The sequence below is a fragment of the Lutra lutra genome, chromosome 8, assembly GCF_902655055.1.
Source record: "Lutra lutra chromosome 8, mLutLut1.2, whole genome shotgun sequence".
NCBI classification, from domain to species: domain Eukaryota; kingdom Metazoa; phylum Chordata; class Mammalia; order Carnivora; family Mustelidae; genus Lutra; species Lutra lutra.
In genome coordinates this window covers 13,344,539-13,362,618 of record NC_062285.1, presented here as the reverse complement: position 1 = coordinate 13,362,618, position 18,080 = coordinate 13,344,539, and the positions used below count along the sequence as shown (strand labels likewise).

The 18,080-nt window shown below is 38.2% G+C and overlaps 1 protein-coding gene and 1 pseudogene across 1 annotated transcript in view; both read left to right on the top strand.

The window, feature by feature from the left end:
* The window catches only part of LOC125107143 (ATP-dependent zinc metalloprotease YME1L1-like), a 51,864-nt pseudogene extending 48,665 nt beyond the window's left edge, over nucleotides 1-3,199 (top strand).
* Nucleotides 1-13,399, top strand: part of LOC125107142 (PDZ domain-containing protein GIPC2-like) — a 32,349-nt gene extending 18,950 nt beyond the window's left edge. Inside the window, exon 2 of the transcript XR_007129469.1 lies at nucleotides 13,356-13,399. The gene's annotated coding sequence lies outside the window, so the exon portion shown is untranslated. The remainder of the gene's footprint in view (nucleotides 1-13,355) is intronic.
* The last annotated feature ends 4,681 nt before the right edge of the window (nucleotides 13,400-18,080 follow it).

Here is an 18,080-nt window from a genome sequence, read left to right as displayed (position 1 = left end):
GGGAGGGATACGTGGGTCTGGTGCTTAGTGCAGAGGTTGGACATGTGCATTCCAGTTGGTTGTACATGAAGGTAGGTCTTGGAATGGAAAAGACTGAGCTAGTGAGCGAGAACTGGAATTAGGGTTGTAGATGGCAGAATGAAGCATGTTGAAGTCAGATGGTGTGAACTTCAAAGGAATCATGCTTTATAGAAGAGGGTTTAAAGTAATTGTCAGCGGTGAGGGGAGCAAAGAGCTCACCTCTTTACTCTGAAATATCTGGGATAGGAGTGAATCAGTAGCTGTCAAGTGAGGGATTCGGAGTGTCCCCAGGAGGACCAGGTTCTGATTAACTCAAGGAGGTAAAAGCTTTAAAGTCATTAAGTTTATGAAAAGTTTATACGATGGAAAGGTTTAGAAGGTGTTTCAGAAGAGGAATTCTCTCTCCCTTGCCTGAATCTTCATTCTTTTTTACTATTTATGTTATTTTGATTAAATTATCTCTTCTAGTATTAGAGCATTGGAAATACTCTTTGCTCTTAATACTTTTCTGAAATGTTAAGCTTGCGAGGGCGGTAGGAACTCTTTCCACTAGATGGCGCACTTACATTGTTATTAAGGAAAATGATGCTTTGCTAGTATACATTTTAGGTTCAAATGTATACGAAACTTAAAGATATAAAAACCTTAGCATAGTCTTACATGTTATAGTGTAAGGGTTTCATTCCAATGGAGTTTTGAAAGTTAATACTAATTCATCCTAGGTTATTAGTTTCAATATTCCATGACATATTTAAAATACTTTATATGTTCTCTTTAATTTGATATTTCACTTGACCATAACAGTTTTGTTCAGAATGTCTAATGATGTTTATTTTTAAAAATTGTGTTATTTTTATATGACGTATGTAAAATGTAAAACTCATTTTACAGTGGTATAGTGGTCACTGACTGACAGGTAAGTTGTTACCAAATAAAAATAGAGAAGTAGATCTTTTCTCCCCCTTTAAAGTGAATAAAATGGGGGCGCCTGGGTGACTCAGTGAGTTAAAGCCTCTGCCTTCGGCTCGTGTTGTGATCCCAGGGTCCTGGGATCGAACCCCACATTGGGCTCTCTGCTCAGCAGGGAGCCTGCTTCCTCCTCTCTCTCTGCTGCCTCTCTGCCTCCTTGTGATCTCTGTCTAATAAATAAATAAAATCTTTAAAAAAAAATAAAGTGAATAAATTGGTGAAATCTCACAAGGCAAAAGGAGCAAACCTGCCTTTCCTTTTTAACATGTATATTGAATAGAGAAATAGATTTCTTTGTTCGCAGACCTTATTATAAAAGCAGATAAGTATAGTATATACTTATATATCTTTAAGTATAGCTGCCTAAGTAGTCCTCACTTATCTATGTGATACATGTTGAGGTTAAAAATAGAATGTTTGCAAGTATGAAACTAATCTTTGAGAACCAAGCTTGCCTTATCTATCAATCAATCAATCAAGTAGGCTCCATGCTGGGTGTTTAAAAGCTCCATGCCTTAAGAGACTCTTAATCTCACAAAACAAACTGAGGGTTGCTAGGGGGAGGTGGGGGGAGGGATGGGGTGGCTGGGTTCTGGACATCGGGGAGGGTATATGCTATGGTGAGTGCTGTGAAATGTGTAAGCCTGATGATTCACAGACCTGTACCCCGGGGCAAATAATACATTCTATGTTAATTTTAAAAAAGAGCTTCATGCTTTTATCTTTTATAAATAGAAATGAATATAGTTCACATTTTTTAAGGGATATACATTTTTTTCTTTTTCTTTTTTTTTTTTTTTAAGATTTTATTTATTTATTTGACAGAGAGAGATCACAAGTAGACAGAGAGGCAGGCAGAGAGAGAGAGGAGGGCTGGCTTCTTGCTGAGCAGAGAGCCCGATGCAGGACTCGATCCCAGGACCCTGAGATCATGACCTGAGCCGAAGGCAGCGGCTCAACCCACTGAGCCACCCAGGCGCCCCACATTTTTTTTTCTTATTTATGATTTTAGCTTCTACTAAGTTTTCTGCCTCTTAGATACCTCCTTTTTTTCATTTCAGGACTCATATGAACGAGCGAAACGTATCTTGAAGACTCATGCAAAAGAGCGTAAGAATCTAGCAGAAGCTTTACTAACCTATGAGACTTTGGATGCCAAAGAGATGCAAATTGTTCTTGAGGGAAAGAAATTGGAAGTGAGATGATAACTCTTAAAATGGATGCATTGCTGGTTTCGCTGCAGGAATATATAAGTAGCATTTCTGTAGTCTGCTTCTGCGATGCTTTTCTCCCATTCTTGCCTTGGTATCACTCACAAAGTGTGAAACACTTTGTCTCTCTTTTGTCACATTTAATCTAAATCTGGTTATTCTCATGATGATACCTATGGCAAATTATCAATCCATAGCAAATATGTTAAAGAAAAAAAAACTATTAGGATTGGAAACAGCTTGTTTGAGAAATGTTAATCAGTTATTCAGTTGAAAATAAGTAATGATTTTATGGTTGGTTCCACTACTAGATGTGAATAAAAATTGTGCCTTTAGCTCTTGGGAAGTACTTTTACTTGGCAACGTAAAATTATCGAAGGATTGTCTCTGTTTTTCGATAGTACCATTTATCGTTGATGAAGAAATGCTGCCATTTGGCCCCAGTGAAGCACATTTCTGTATAGGTCGGTGGAAACGTCATTAAGATGCACTTAATTATTGTGCTCCTGATTGTCCATATATAAAATAGTTCTGTTTTTGTCTATCTAAGAGAGAATTGTAAATGTACAGATTTAATCAGAATTTAAATGATTACAACTTTTTAGAAATGCAGCTTGCATTTTCATGGTCTTTTTTTTTTTTTTTTAAACATCATCATTCTTACTAATGAAATTTATTTCAGAGCAGCAAATATTTTGTTAAATAAAAAGTGAGTCACTTCAAAATGTGAGTAACTATATAATTATGCTTGGTATTAAAAGAAAGATTAACCCCAAATCTTAGTCCTTTCAAAGTGAACTTTGAATTACCCTCCTGGTTATGGAAAGTCATGTTTGCTTTTCATTCAGATTTTGTGAATATGAACATGTTGTTACGGGATTTACAGATGACTTTATTTAACTGAATAGAGAATTATTTTAGAGCTCATTGTATTGGCTTTCCAACCAGATTATATTCTTGAAGTGATTTTATTAAAATTACCTACAGTTTTCTAATAACTTTTAAGCTGTATATGGTCTTCATTGAAGAAGTTGATAGAGGGAGTTTGCTATACAGTATCTTGCCTCTTTTTTTTTCTTTTTTTGGTAGCTTTAAATTTTGATCTAATTTCAAACTTACAGAAATGTTACTTGAATAATACAAGGAACCCCCATATACCTTTGGTCCAAATTCATTGTACCATTTTTTAATTGCCCACTTCCCTTTCCCCTTTCTCTCCTCTTTCATCCTTCCCTGTCCCTCTCTCCTTCCTTCCTTCTCCCTGTGTGTATACATGTCTTTGTGTGGATGCATGTTTTTATTTTTCCTAGATAGACTTCTGGGGTAGAAATTGCTGGGTCATGTAGTAAGTTTCTGTTTACCTTTTTACAGACCTGATGAAATGCATCATTCTCTGTATCTTGTACAGCATATTCTTAGAGTCTTTTTGATAAACAAGTCATTCTTAGAGTCATTCTGGTGTGAATGAAATAATATCTCATGGATTAACATACGTTTATCTACACTAGTGATATCCTCTCCTGTTTTATTGGCCATGTGTATATTTTCTTTGGAGAAACATCCATTCAGAGCACCCTCACTGTCCCTTTTGGGTTATCTTATTATGTGGTGTAAGAGATCATATATTCTGAACACAAGTTCCTTATCAATCTTGCTTTTTTTTTTAAATCCAATTGACAGTCTCTGTTGAGTGGAGTGTTTAGTTAATTCATATTTAGTTTTGATATACTTGTTTGTACACTTCCCATTTTGCTTCTTCTTTCCTGTTTTTGGCATATCTCAAGAGATCCTTCTCTTCCTCCTTTTTAGAGTTACATCTTAGTGATTGATCTAGGTATGACTGTATGCATCTTATCAGTCTACTCTAATTCTGGTCAGATGTAGGAACTTTGTTTCAGTATATCTCATTTTCTTCTCTGTGCTCCTAGTGTCATATGTTATATCTGTGCACGTTACAGTAACTTAACAATATAGTTGAGTTATATAATCTTATTTCCACAGTCTTTCTCTGGGAATGCCATTTATTTTTGCCTTTGTTTTTTTAAGAATGGTTTTGCTGGATATAGAATACATGAATACATGGTTGCCTTTTTTAAAATCTTTAATCATTTTGATTATGTTATCCCATAGACTCCTAGCTCCCATTATTTTTTTGTAAGAAGTCCGCTGTTAATCATAATTTTGGTCTCCTTTTGTGATAGGTTTGGTTTTTTTTTCTCTTGCAGATTTCAAGGTTTTGTTTTTGTTTGCTTATCCTTGACTTTTAGCAGTTTGACCCCATGATGACATGTTTAGGTGTGGATGTCCTTGTCTATTTCCTAGTTAGGATTTACTGGGCTTCATGGATCTGCAGATTAGGTTTTCATCAAATTTAAGCAATTTTTGGCAATTATTTCTTCAAATATATTTATTAATCCTTTTCTGTCTTCCTTCTGGGGGTCTCCTTCCATATGTGTTGGTACACTTATCGTTGATCTGGTCTCAGGCTTTGTTCATTTTCTTCATTTTTTTTTTCTCCCTCTCTGCTTGAGATTGAGTAATTTCTGTTGATTCTTCAAGTTCACTGATTCTTCTGTCATCTCAAATCAGCTGAATTTTCCATTGCAGGTACTGTATTTTTCAGCTGTACGTTTCCATTCAATTCTTTAATTTACTTTGTATCTTTTTATTTTTTTATTTTTCTTTTTATTTTTTAAAGATTTTTTTATTTGACAGAGAGATCATAAGTAGGCATATAGACAGGCAGAGAGAGAGGGGGAAGCAGGCTCCCTGCTGAGCAGAGGGCCCAATGTGGGCCTTGATCCCAGGACCCTGAGATCATGACCTGAGCTGAAGGCAGAGGCTTAACCGACTGAGCCACCCAGGCGCCCCTGTATCTTTTTATTGAGACTCTTCATGTGTTGTGTCATTTTCATCGTGGTTTTCAACACTATTTCCATTAGTCTTTGACCATGTCCATGTAGCTGCTTTTAAATCTTTTAAATCTTTGCTGAATATACCATCTGGAAATACTTAGGTGGTTTCTCCTTAATGCTTTTTGTAGTAAGGGTCACCTTTCTTGTCTCTTTGTTTTATAATCTTGTTAAATTTCAGGTAATGTAGCAATTAGGGGTTCTGATTTCCTCCCCAGGGAGTTGTCTTGTTTTGCTTAATAACTTGCCTCCAATAAATTTCTGAGGTCTGTCTCTCCTGCAGTGTGCAGCCATTGATGTCTCTGTTCATTTCTTAAATTTTTTAAGTCTTGCTTCCGACATGTTGCTGCTGTGCCTGCATCCTTTAACATTTAGCCAAAGATTGGGCAGATGTTGTGTGCAGACCCCATTATTCATGCTTTCTCCTCTGCGGATGGATCTGTGTGGGCTTCTAAGTCCATTCAACATTTGGGTCACTTTCAAGGCTGCCTGGCTTCTGCTTTCTAACAAGCTTTTTGCTTCTTTGAGTGTATGCGCATGGCTTGGCAACCATGGGTATGTGGGTGGCTTGAACCTGCTTCAGTTTCGACTGCATGCCCGGGGTAAACCTGGAGTTTATGTGGAGTGCTTATCACATTCAGATGGCTCTCTGACCTCTCAGAGCTTACAGTTAAATAGCTTGCTACTCTTATCTTGTTTCCTCCAAGCATTGCAGGTTGCAGCATTGGAACCTCAGGCTAAAGAACTCTGTCTGCTTAGCATAGAGGCTACCTCTTGGACTTACTCTGCCTCAGGTCAGGCAAGTCCCTTCTCTAAGTGACAAGTTTCTGGCATGGGCAGTGAGAGCACAGCACAGACTCACACAACTCTAATTAAACTTCAGTAATTTTCATGAATAAACACTTCTTAGTTTGTTGTAGGTCTTCATAGTCTTTAAAATATTATCCAGATTAATAGCCTCGGAGTGGCGAGCCGAGCGGAGGCCCCGCCGCCCCAGAGCAGTGAGCCCAGAAGAGTCCCTGCCTCACTGAGATCTGAGAGGCTTGGGCCTCGCACATGCGCTTTGGGCACCTTTAGTCACTGCCCTTTGTGCTTGGCGTCATGGTTACCGTAGCTAGGTGCTCCAAGAATCCAAATTGTTGTGCGGTGGGTTTGGCTTATCCCTAGCGCTAGTGCTGGTGTCTAGAAGTGGCGAAAAACCCAGCAGAAGGTGAATTGTTGGTGAAGCCTCTAGGCTTTGCAATGAAGAAGTTTTTTGGTTTCGGGACTGGGTAGGGGCGTTCATCCCCGACCTTTCTCATGGAGCTGATGAGTGGCTTCGCCCGGGTTGACAAGAATTAAGGAGTCAACAAGTCGCAGCGCAGGTATAACGTCCGCATGAAAGATCTCAAAAAGATCCACAGAGCTGCCATCGTGGGGGATGTAGCGACAATGCAGCGGTTGCTTCTGCTTGGGGAAGACCTGAATAAAAGAGACAAGATGAAATGGTAATAGGGACTTGGAAGCCGGCCGCGCCAGATGGCGGGGAGGAGTGGGGGGACCGGGAGAAATGCGCACCTTCCCGGGCTCCGCCTGTGGAGCTGAGCCCTCCTGTCACTGAGGGCGCTTGGCGGTCTTCCCTCCTGAGGCCAGGCAGCAAGGGGTCTAGCGCCCAGGCCGGCCATCTGAGCAACAAAACAAAATCCTCAGCTGCCTTTGGACCCACTCATAAGTCCCCATATAGGTCACTTAACAGACAGCTTTGACGTGATTGAACCACATTTCAATAGTGATAGAAAAGAAATGAAGTATATACAGTATTTTACTTTATTTTTTAAGATTTTATTATTTGACAGAGACACAGAGAGAGGGAATACAGTAGAGGGAGTGGGAGGGGGGAAGCAGCCCCCCACCCCCAGCAGAAAGCCCGATGTGGGGCTCGATCTTAGGACCCTAAGATCACGACCTGAATCCAAGGCAGATGCTGAATGACTGAGCCACCCAGGCGCCCACAGTATTTTATTTTTAATGGACATCTTTTTATACGATAATGTTATAAAAAAAGATCTATTCCCATAATAGATCAATATATAATTTATATCTGTGTCCACTTTGTATGTATGTTATTTACTGACTGGCTGTCGAAGGACATTTTGAATTGGGAAGATGGTTCTGTTCGTGATTAGGAAGATGTATTTCTCAAAATGTGTGCTCTTCCTGTATTTATCAATATTCCATAAAGCAAATAAAATCATCATGGTTTTAAGAATTTTGTGTTACACCTCTCTTTTATCATTGTGATGACATTAAGAAAATTTTTGGAATCACTATAGTGTCAACCTGAAAGTAATATAACACTGCATGTTAACTGGAATTAAAATAAAAACTTAAATTTTTATAAGTAGACAGATTTACCCTTCTAGATATCAAAATATACCTTAAATTTCCACAAATTACACATACACAGTTACTAATAGCTGAAAGGACAGATGAATGAATGGGGGAGAGTAGAAAATGCCAAACACCCAAATATGGTGACATTTCATATTAGTAGGAAAAGGTGAATCATTCATAAGTGGTGAAGAAATATCTGCTATTTATTTATTTATAATGGTATTAAATACTAATATTGATAATTCATAATTCTTGATTTTCATATGATCTATAAATCTAAATATCTAATAAAATGAAAAAAATAATTTCATTTATTTTTTAACATAATGTATATGAAAATATATCATATATAAATATGTGATATATTTATGTATAAGATATATAAAATATATATTATTTAATATATAAAATATATATAAAATACATAATGTATAAAAATAAAACTGTTCCAGTTTATTTGAATCCTGAGCTTCCTTCGGCTTAAAGTTTCTTGAAAATCAGTGAAGAATTACTTAAAAAGAATTCTTCCTGGGGCACCTGGGTAGCTCAGTGGGTTAAAGCCTCTGCCTTCGGCTCAGGTCATGATTCCAGGGTCCTGGGATCGAGCCCGGTATCGGGCTCTCTGCTCAGCGGGGAGCCTGGTTCTTCCTCTCTCTCTCTGCCTGCCTCTCTGCCTACTTGTGATCTCTGTCTGTCAAATAAATAAACAAAATCTTAAAAAAAAAATAATTCTTCCTTATTTTAGTCCTCTTTTCCCATAATGCTTTCAAGAACTAAAATTTATTTAAATGCCAACCATGTGACTAGAACTGCAGTAGAGCTGTTGTATGTATATACCATTATTTCATTTAACGTAAGGCACATTGATTGTGTGAGGCCCCACCATTTTATATACCAATAAGAAATCTTAAAAAATTCTGCCAATTATACTTGTAAGATATTTTGAATTATAAATCGCATTCCAATGTCAGAGATACTAAAAGGTGACAAAATGAGCCTCCTAGAATCATTGATATATAGTATTCTGGTGAATATTTAAAACATATCTGAGAAGTAGGCATAATTGTATCACTTTACCTAATGGGAGTGTTGTCTTTGTACAATAGTAGTAATAGTTATAATAATAATATGTAAAAAACTTTGCATAGATCCTCATTTAAGCATGGTGACGAGGTCTTGTGAGATAACTATACTTTATTAGTTTTTAGTAATCTCTATAGCCAACATGAGGCTTGAATTCATGACCCTTGCGATCAAGAGTCACAAGACCTTCAAACTGAGCAAGGCAGGGAACATGAGATAACTATTTTTTTTTAAATTTTATTTTTTATAAACATATATTTTTATCCCCAGGGGTACAGGTCTGTGAATCGCCAGGTTTACACACTTCACAGCACTCACCATTGCACATACCCTCCCCAATGTCCATCACCCCACCCCCCCTTCCAACCACCCTCCCGCCATCAACCCTCAGTTTGTTTTGTGAGATTGAGAGTCACTTATGGTTTGTCTCCCCCCCAATCCCATCTTGTTTCATTTACACTTCTCCTACCCCCTTAACCCCCCATGTTGCATCTCCTCTCCCTCATATCAGGGAGATCATATGATAGTTGTCTTTCTCTGATTGACTTAATTCACTAAGCATGATACCCTGTAGTTCCATCCACGTCATCGCAAATGGCAAGATTTCATTTCTTTAGATGGCTGCATAGTATTCCATTCTGTATATATACCACATCTTCTTTATCCATTCGTCTGTTGATGGACATCTAGATTCTTTCCAGTTTGTCTATTGTAGACATTGCTGCTATAAACATTCGGGTGCACGTGCCCCTTCGGATCACTACGTTTGTATCTTTAGGGTAAATACCCAGCAGTGCAATTGCTGGGTCATAGGGTAGTTCTATTTTCAACATTTTGAGGAACCTCCATGCTGTTTTCCAGAGTGGTTGCACCAGCTTGCATTCCCACCAACAGTGTAGGAGGGTTCCCCTTTCTCCACATCCTCGCCAGCATCTGTCACTTCCTGACTTGTTAATTTTAGCCATTCTGACTGGTGTGAGGTGATATCTCATTGTGGTTTTGATTTGTATTTCCCTGATGCTGAGTGATATGGAGCACTTTTTCATGTGTCTGTTGGCCATCTGGATGTCTTCTTTGCAGAAATGTCTGTTCATGTCTTCTGCCCATTTCTTGATTGGATTACTTGTCCTTTGGGTGTTGAGTTTGCTAAGTTCTTTATAGATTTTGGACACTAGCCCTTTATCTGATATGTCGTTTGCAAATATCTTCTCCCATTCTGTCAGTCGTCTTTTGGTTTTGTTAACTGTTTCCTTTGCTGTGCAAAAGCTTTTGATCTTGATAAAATCCCAATAGTTCATTTTTGACCTTGCTTCCCTGGCCTTTGGCGATGTTCCTAGGAAGATGTTGCTGCGGCTGAGGTCGAAGAGGTTGCTCCCTGTGTTCTCCTCAAGGATTTTGATGGATTCCTTTCTCACATTGAAGTCCTTCATCCATTTTGAGTTTATTTTCGTGTGTGGTGTAAGGAAATGATCCAATTTCATTTTTTGCATGTGGCTGTCCTATTTTCCCAACACCATTTATTGAAGAGGCTGTCTTTTTTCCATTGGACATTCTTTCCTGCTTTGTCGAAGATGAGTTGACCATAGAGTTGAGGGTCCAATTCTGGGCGCTCTATTCTGTTCCATTGATCTATGTGTCTGTTTTTGTGCCAGTACCATGCTGTCTTAATGATGACAGCTTTGTAATAGAGCTTGAAGTCCGGAATTGTGATGCCACCAACTTTGGCTTTCTTTTTCAATATTCCTTTGGCTATTCGAGGTCTTTTCTGGTTCCATATAAATTTTAGGATTATTTGTTTCATTTCTTTGAAAAAAATGGATGGTACTTTGATAGGAATTGCATTAAATGTGTAGATTGATAGAGCTTGAAGTCTGGAATTGTGATGCCTCCGTCATCAAGCCCTGCATTAGGCTCTCTGCTCAGGGCCTGCTTATCCCTCTCCCTCTGCAGCTCCCCCTGCTTGTGTTCTCTCTGTCAAATAAACAAATAAAATGTAAAAAAAAAACCCACAAAAACTTAATTATGTTGAGCATATTGAGTGTTATTATCCATTTCTATATCTTCCTTAGAGACTGAATCAATTATTTTGCCCATTTCTTTATTGGATTGTCTTTTCATTATTGTAAGAGTTATTTGTGTATCCTAAATACAGATCCCTTATCAGATATAAGATTTTCAAATCTTTTCTCTTATTCAGTAGGTTTTCTTTTCACTTTATTGATAGTCACGTTTGAAGCAAAGACGTTTTTAATTTTGATGAAATATACTTAATCTTTTTTTGTCTTTTGGTGTCATATCTAAGAAACTGTTGCCAAATCCAGTCACAAATGATACACCTATGTTTTTTTCTGTGAGTTTTATAGTTTTAGCTCTTAGGTTTGAGTTCATTTTGTATATATGTTATGAGGTAGAGTGCTAATTTTATTACTTTGCATGTGGATATCCATTTGTCCTAATACCATTTGTTAAAAAGACTATTCTTTTTTTTAATTTTTTTTACTTTTTAAATGTTTATTTTAGAATAGATTCAGATATACAGGAAAGTTGCAAGACGTATATAGAGTTTCTTTTTTTTTTTTAATTTTCACCTCTATTTTTTTTTATTTATTTTTTTCAGTGTAACAGTATTCATTGTTTTTGCACCACACCCAGTGGTCCATGCAATCCGTGCCCTCTCTACTACCCACCACCTGGTTCCCCCAACCTCCCACCCCGTGCCCCTTCAAAACCCTCAGATTGTTTTTTAGGGTCCATAGTCCTCTCGTGGTTCACGTCCCCTTCCAATTTCCCTCCACATCCCTTCTCCTCTCTAACTCCCCTTGTCCTCCATGCTATTTGTTATGCTCCACAAATAAGGGAAACCATATGATAATTGACTCTCTCTGCTTGACTTATTTCACTCAGCATAATCTCTTCCAGTCCCGTCCATGTTGCTACAAAAGTTGGGTATTCATCCTTTCTGATCGAGGCATAATACTCCATAGTGTATATGGACCACATCTTCCTTATCCATGCGTCCGTTGCAGGGCATGTTGGTTCTTTCCACTGTTGGCGACATGTGACCATTGCCTGCTATAAACATTGGGGTACAGATGGCCCTATCTTTTCACTACATCTGTATCTTTGGGGTAAATACCCAGTAGTGCAATTGCAGGGTCATAGGGAAGCTCTATTTTTTAATTTCTTGAGGAGTCTCCACACTGTTCTCCAAAGTGGCTGCACCAACTTCATTCCCACCAACAGTGTAAGAGGGTTCCCCTTTCCCAACATCCTTTCCAACACATGTTGTTTCCGTCTTGCTAATTTTGGCCATTCTAACTGGTGTAAGGGTGGTATCTCAATGTGGTTTATAATTTGAATCTCCCTGATGGCTAGTGATGATGAACATTTTTCATGTGTCTGATAGCCATTTGTATGTCTTCATTGGAGAAGTGTCTGTTCATATCTTCTGCCCATTTTTTTTTATATGATGGTCTGTTTTGTGTGTGTTGAGTTGAGGATTCTTTATAGATTCGGGATATGAACCTTTTGTCTGTACTGTCATTTGCAAATTCTTCTCCCACCCCATGGGTTGCCTCTTTGTTTTGTTGACTGTTTCCTTTGCTTTTGATCTTGATGAAATCCCAAAAGTCATCTTCGCTTTTGTTTCCTTGCCTTTGGAGACATTCTTGAAAGAAGTTGCTGTGGCTGATATCAAAGAGGTTACTGCCTATGTTTCTCCTCTAGGGTTCTGATGGATTCCTGTCTCAGTTGAGGTAAAAAAGACCATTCTTATTCCATTAATTGTTTTATACCCTCAATTGTACATCAGTTCAACCATAATGTAGCCTTTTCTTTTTAGATTGTCAATTCTAATACAATATCTATATGGCTGTCCTTATGTTCACTGTCCAAGTCAAATTTTATGAGACATCTTCCCTAGTCCTCTTGCAAATTACCATGTCACTTAGTGTAATAATATAAGTCACTGTAATAGACTTAACTTTACTCCTGTAGACATTTTTTGCTTCGTAAAAAGGAGACATTTACCAACTTATGCCTTGCTGACCCAGGATCCATGAGTGATGAGAAGTTAGGCTCAAAAAGTTAGAGTCCTGTTTCTTTCTCCATTCAGTAGTCTTTATTCTGTCGCTCATTGCCTCGCATATCCATGTCCATCAAATCTGGTGTGAGGATCTGCTGTCTACTATTTACTTCATTATGTTTTTGAACTTGTTTAAAGTGTAGAACTCATCCATAGATTCCCATCTAGGAAGGAAAAAGATGAACTCTGGCCAGTTAGCTTTCCTGTTTTGAAATCTTGCTAATATCCAAAATTGCAACTCACAATTAGATACTCTTTTGACCTGGTTCTTGTGTATACACTGGGTGTTGATCCTGTTCTTGGCACAGATCCTACATTCCAGAAAACACAGTTGTCTTTATCCGTCTTTCTTTTAGTTTAAATAGAAAGATATGTACTTTAATAGCTCACCACGAAATTAATGGAATAAACATTTATTCCATTATTTCAAGAATACAGCTGTAAATTATCAGGTTTATTTAATGGAGTTCTCAGAGACAAATAGTAGATAATCAGTTCGAATTACCAAAAAAAAATTTCAAAGCCTGTTTGTATGATATGGGAAAGCTTGGTGGCACAACATAAAGACGAGATGGTCTTACTTACCTCCCCACATAAAGAAGCTTGGAGTAAGATAAAGGAAAAGTTATATTCAATTTAAATAATGCCAAAGGACAGTATCTTTGGTTTTCCTACTGAAAAGAGTTAAAAATTATTCCATAGGGACGCCTGGGTGGCTCAGTTGGTTAAGCAGCTGCCTTCGGCTCAGGTCATGATCCCGGCGTCCTGCGATCAAGTCCCACATCGGGCTCCTTGCTTGGCAGGGGAGCCTGCTTCTCCATCTGCCTCTGCCTGCCACTCTGTCTGCCCTGTGCTCACTCTCGCTTCTCTCTCTATGACAAATAAATAATAAAATCTTAAAAAAAATGATTCCATAAATGTTCTCTCTGTATTTCCTCACTGATGAAAGCAGAATAAGATGGAGTAATTAGATTGATTAAAAATACTCAAAGCTGCTATTTCTTTTAGAATTTTCAGTTAATGGAAATCAGTAAAAGGTAAAAATTTTGGTTTATTGAACCATTTCTAGTTTTTCAGCTATTATACGTCAAATCATATTGTCTCTCTGCTTGCGAGTTTTCGTTTTCCCCTAATTGAGGGGAGAATCTGAAAAGGTGTTCCTGCCAGTTGTAATAATTTGTAATTGAAGGGAAACTTAGAAAAATATCTTAAGAGAAAAGAAGATGGTGGCAGAGTAAGAGGAGCCTAGGTTCACCTAATCCCTGAAGACTAACAGAACCAAAGTCCACTATTAAATAGAAGAGGCCACACCAAAGAAGGTAGGAAGTACAGAGATGTGGTTTAGGAGAGAAACAGATCCTGGCTGCTGCAGAGGAGAGGGAGTCGTGATCATGGAGAAGGGCAGGAGCGAGACACGGGACTGTGCAAAGAGAACGTTTCCCTGTAGCCACTGGCTACACTGGAAAGTGAGAAGGAGCTTAATTTCATGAGTTCTTGTAACTAGGGGGGCTTAAAACCTGGAATTCTAAGGTCACTGGGCTTGGCTGGATAGAGCTTGCAGTGCACTGTGCTGCTCTTGGAGAAAAGGCAGGCAAACACACCTGGGAGCATACAGCATGGAAACAGTGATCTGAACAGTGTCTGGGGCATACAGTAGGGAAATTACTCACTCTTTTCAGAGCATTTCCCTGAGAGGCAGTGGTTCACAGAGACCCCTCTCTAGGAACAAAGGACCAGCTGGTACCATTTCAGTGCCCCTCAGCAGAAGCACAGAGCCATCTGTGGGAGGCAGTTGCAGCTTCGGACACTGGCTGCCTAATCTGCTTACACCGAGCACCATCCCCTTGCACTCCAGTGGAGTTGCTCCTGCTCAATCATTCTTGCCTCAGTTCCACCACAGCACGCCTTTCCCCCCTACATCAGCACACGCCCCTGCCCACACAGCATCTGACCAGATTCAGGAGGGCCTCAGTTCCAGTGGAGGTGGTGACAGGTCTCATTTCACAGCACACCAGGTTACACCTAGTTAAAAGTTGCTACATTCAGGCCAGGTACCAAACAATGCCCACAGCAGTGAGGGAGAGCCTCTGCAGATGTCTGGCCTGAAGGATAGAGTAGCCAGAACACAACAGCAGAGTGCATGCTGCACACACTAGAGATACTCACTTAAGCACGAGACCCTGGGCGCTACATGACGTCTTTTTTCATAAGTCCATTACTTTCAGGAGCAGATGACATAACTGGCTTTTCTAACACAGAGAAGCTGGTAGAGACTTAGATAAAATGAGAAAACAGAGGAATTTATCTCAAATGAAAGAACAGGATAAAGCCACGGGTCCAGAGACTGAAGTGAGACAGATGTAAATATCATGGCTGTTGGAGGATTTAAAGCAGTGATCATAGGGATACTCACTGGACTTGAGAAAAGAATGGACAACATCGGCGAGACCCTTACAACAGAGATAAAGAGTAAAAAAGAATCAGAGATGAATAGTGGAATAAATGAGTTAAGAAACACCTAAATTGCAATGAACAGCAGGCTGGAAAAACAGAGGAACAAATTAACAACTTAGAAGTCAAAGTAATGGAAAACAATGAAGCCAAGAAGGGAGAGAAGAAGAATGATGCAAAATGAGACCAGACATAGGGAACTCAGTGACTCCATCAAATACAATAACATTCATGTTATAGGAGTCCCAGTAGAAGAAGAGAGAAAAAAGGTGTAAGAAAATTTTTTTCTAGAAATGATAGCAGAAAATGTCCCTAATCTAGGGAAGGCAAGAGACATCAAGATCCAGGAGACACAGAAAACTATCAAAATCAACAATAGTAGGCCAACACCAAGACCTATTGTAATTGAATTTGCAAAATATACTGATAAAGAAAACATCTTAAAAGCAGGAAGCAAGTCAGTATCTTCCAGGGAAACCCCTTAAGGCTAGCAGGAACTTTTTCAGCAGAAAACTTTGCAAGCCAGAAGGGAGTGGTATTATCTATTCAACGTGGTGAATGGGAAAAATCTGTAGCCAAGAATACTCTATCCAGCAAGCCTATTACTCAGAATAGGAGAGAGAGAGTGGCCCAGATAAAAACTAAAGGAGTTTGTGACTATAAACTAGCCCCACAAGAAATATTAAAGGGACTCTTTGAGTGGACAATAAGAGACCAAATGTGACAGTATAAAGGCAGGAAACACAAAAGTAGCAGAAATGAACATTTATATAAAAAATAAGTTAAGGAACTCAGAAAAAAAGGATATAAATATAATACTTTACCTAAAGCATGGGGAGAGAGAAAAGAATGGGATCAAAACTTAAGACCAGCAGCTTAATATAGATTGCTATATGCAGAGAGGTTATATACAAATAATATATCAAAAACCACTAATAGTGGTGCCTGTGTGGCTTAGTTGGTTAAACATCTGACTTGATTTCAGCTCAGGTCATAATCGCAGGGTTGTGAGATTGAGCCCTGCACTGCACTCTATTCTGGCCATGGAGTCTGCTTAAGATTCTCTTTCCCTCTCCTCACTCCACTTGTGCCCTCTCCAAAAAGAAAACAAAAACCACTGATAAAACACTCAAAGAAATCCAAGAAAGAAAATAACACTCCACTTGTGCCCTCTCCAAAAAGAAAAACAAAACCACTGATAAACACTCAAAGAAATCCAGAAAGAAAATAAACACTCAAAGGAAATCCAAGAAACTCAAGAAAGAAATCAAATATATCACTAACGAAAACCAGTAAAACATCAAATACACAAAAAATGATCAGAGAAAATCTCCAGAAACAACCACAAAGCAAGTAGTAAAATGACAAATACGTATCTATCAATAATTACTTTGGATGTAAATGGGGTAAGTGCTCCAATCAAAAGACATAGGATGTCAGAGTGGATTTAAAAAAAGAAGAAGAAAAAACAAGACCCATGTATAAGCTACTTGCAAGAGTTTTATTTTTGTCATAAGGACACCTGCAGATTGGAAGTCAGGGGATGGAAAAAACATGTATCCTGCAAATGGATATAAAAAGAAAGCCAGAATAGTAATACTCATATTGGACAAATTAGAGTCTAAAAGAATGACTGTAGTAAGAGACGAGAGCACTATATCATAATGAAGAAGACAGTCTGACAGGAAGAAGAACTATCTATTGTAAATATTTATGCACCCAACATGGGATCACCCAAGTACATAAAACAATTAATGACTAACATAAAAGAACTAATTGATAATAATACAATAATACTAGGGTCCTTTAATTTTATTATATATGTTTTAAATGAAATTAATTTCTTTTATGCCTAATTGCAAAAGTATCCATGAAGACAATGTACAATTCGGATATTTTAGGAACAGAAATAATCAATGGTTGGGTAATTTAACACACCACTTACATCAATGGACAGATCAGAAAGTCAAAAAAGAAACAGTGGCTTTATATGATGCACTGGACTAGATGGATTAAGGAGATATATTCAAAATATTCCATCCTTAACAGAATACACATTCTGGAACATTCTGTAGAATAGATCACATATTAGGCCACAAAACAAGTCTTTTTTTTTAAATTTAATTTAATTTTTTTTCAGTGTTCCCAAATTCATTGTTTATGCACCACACCCAGTGCTCCATGCAATACGTGCCCTCCATAATACCCACAGAACCGGTCTTCATAAATACAAGAAAGTTGAAGTCATACCATGCACCTTTTCTGATCACAATACTATTAAATTAGAAGTCAGCCACAGGAAGCAATCTGAAAGACCACAAATACATGTTAGTTAAGTAACATTCTACTAAACAATGAATGGACCAATGAGGAAATAAAAGAATAAATTTAAAAAAATACATGGAAGCAAATGAAAATGAAAACACAATTGCCCAAACTTTTGAGATACAGTAAATATGGTTCTAAGAGGGAAGTATATAGCAATACAGGCCTACCTCAAGAAATAAGAAGAATCTACAACAACCTAATCTTCACCTAAAGAAGCTAGAAAAAGAACAACAAATGAAGCCTAAAGTCAGCAGAAGGAAGGAGATAATAAAAATTAGAGCAGTAGTAGTAGTAGGTAGCTCAGTTGGTTAAGCAGCAGACTCTTGATTTCAGCTCAGGTCATCTCAGAGTCCTGGGATTGAGCCCTGCTTCTGGCTCTGTGCTCAGCGGGGAGTCTACTTGAGGATTCTCTCACTCCCTCTCCATTTGACCCTCTCCCCACTTTCTCTCTCTCTCAAGTTTTTTTAAAAAATTAGAGCAGAAGTAAACACTGTAGAAACTTTAAAAAGACAAAAATAGGAGAGATCAATGAAACCAGGAGCTGGTTCTTTGAAAAAATTAATAAAACCGATAAGGCTTTAGCCAGAGTTATGAGAAAGAAGAGAAAAAGAACCCAAATAAAATCATAGATGAGAGAGGAGAAGTAAC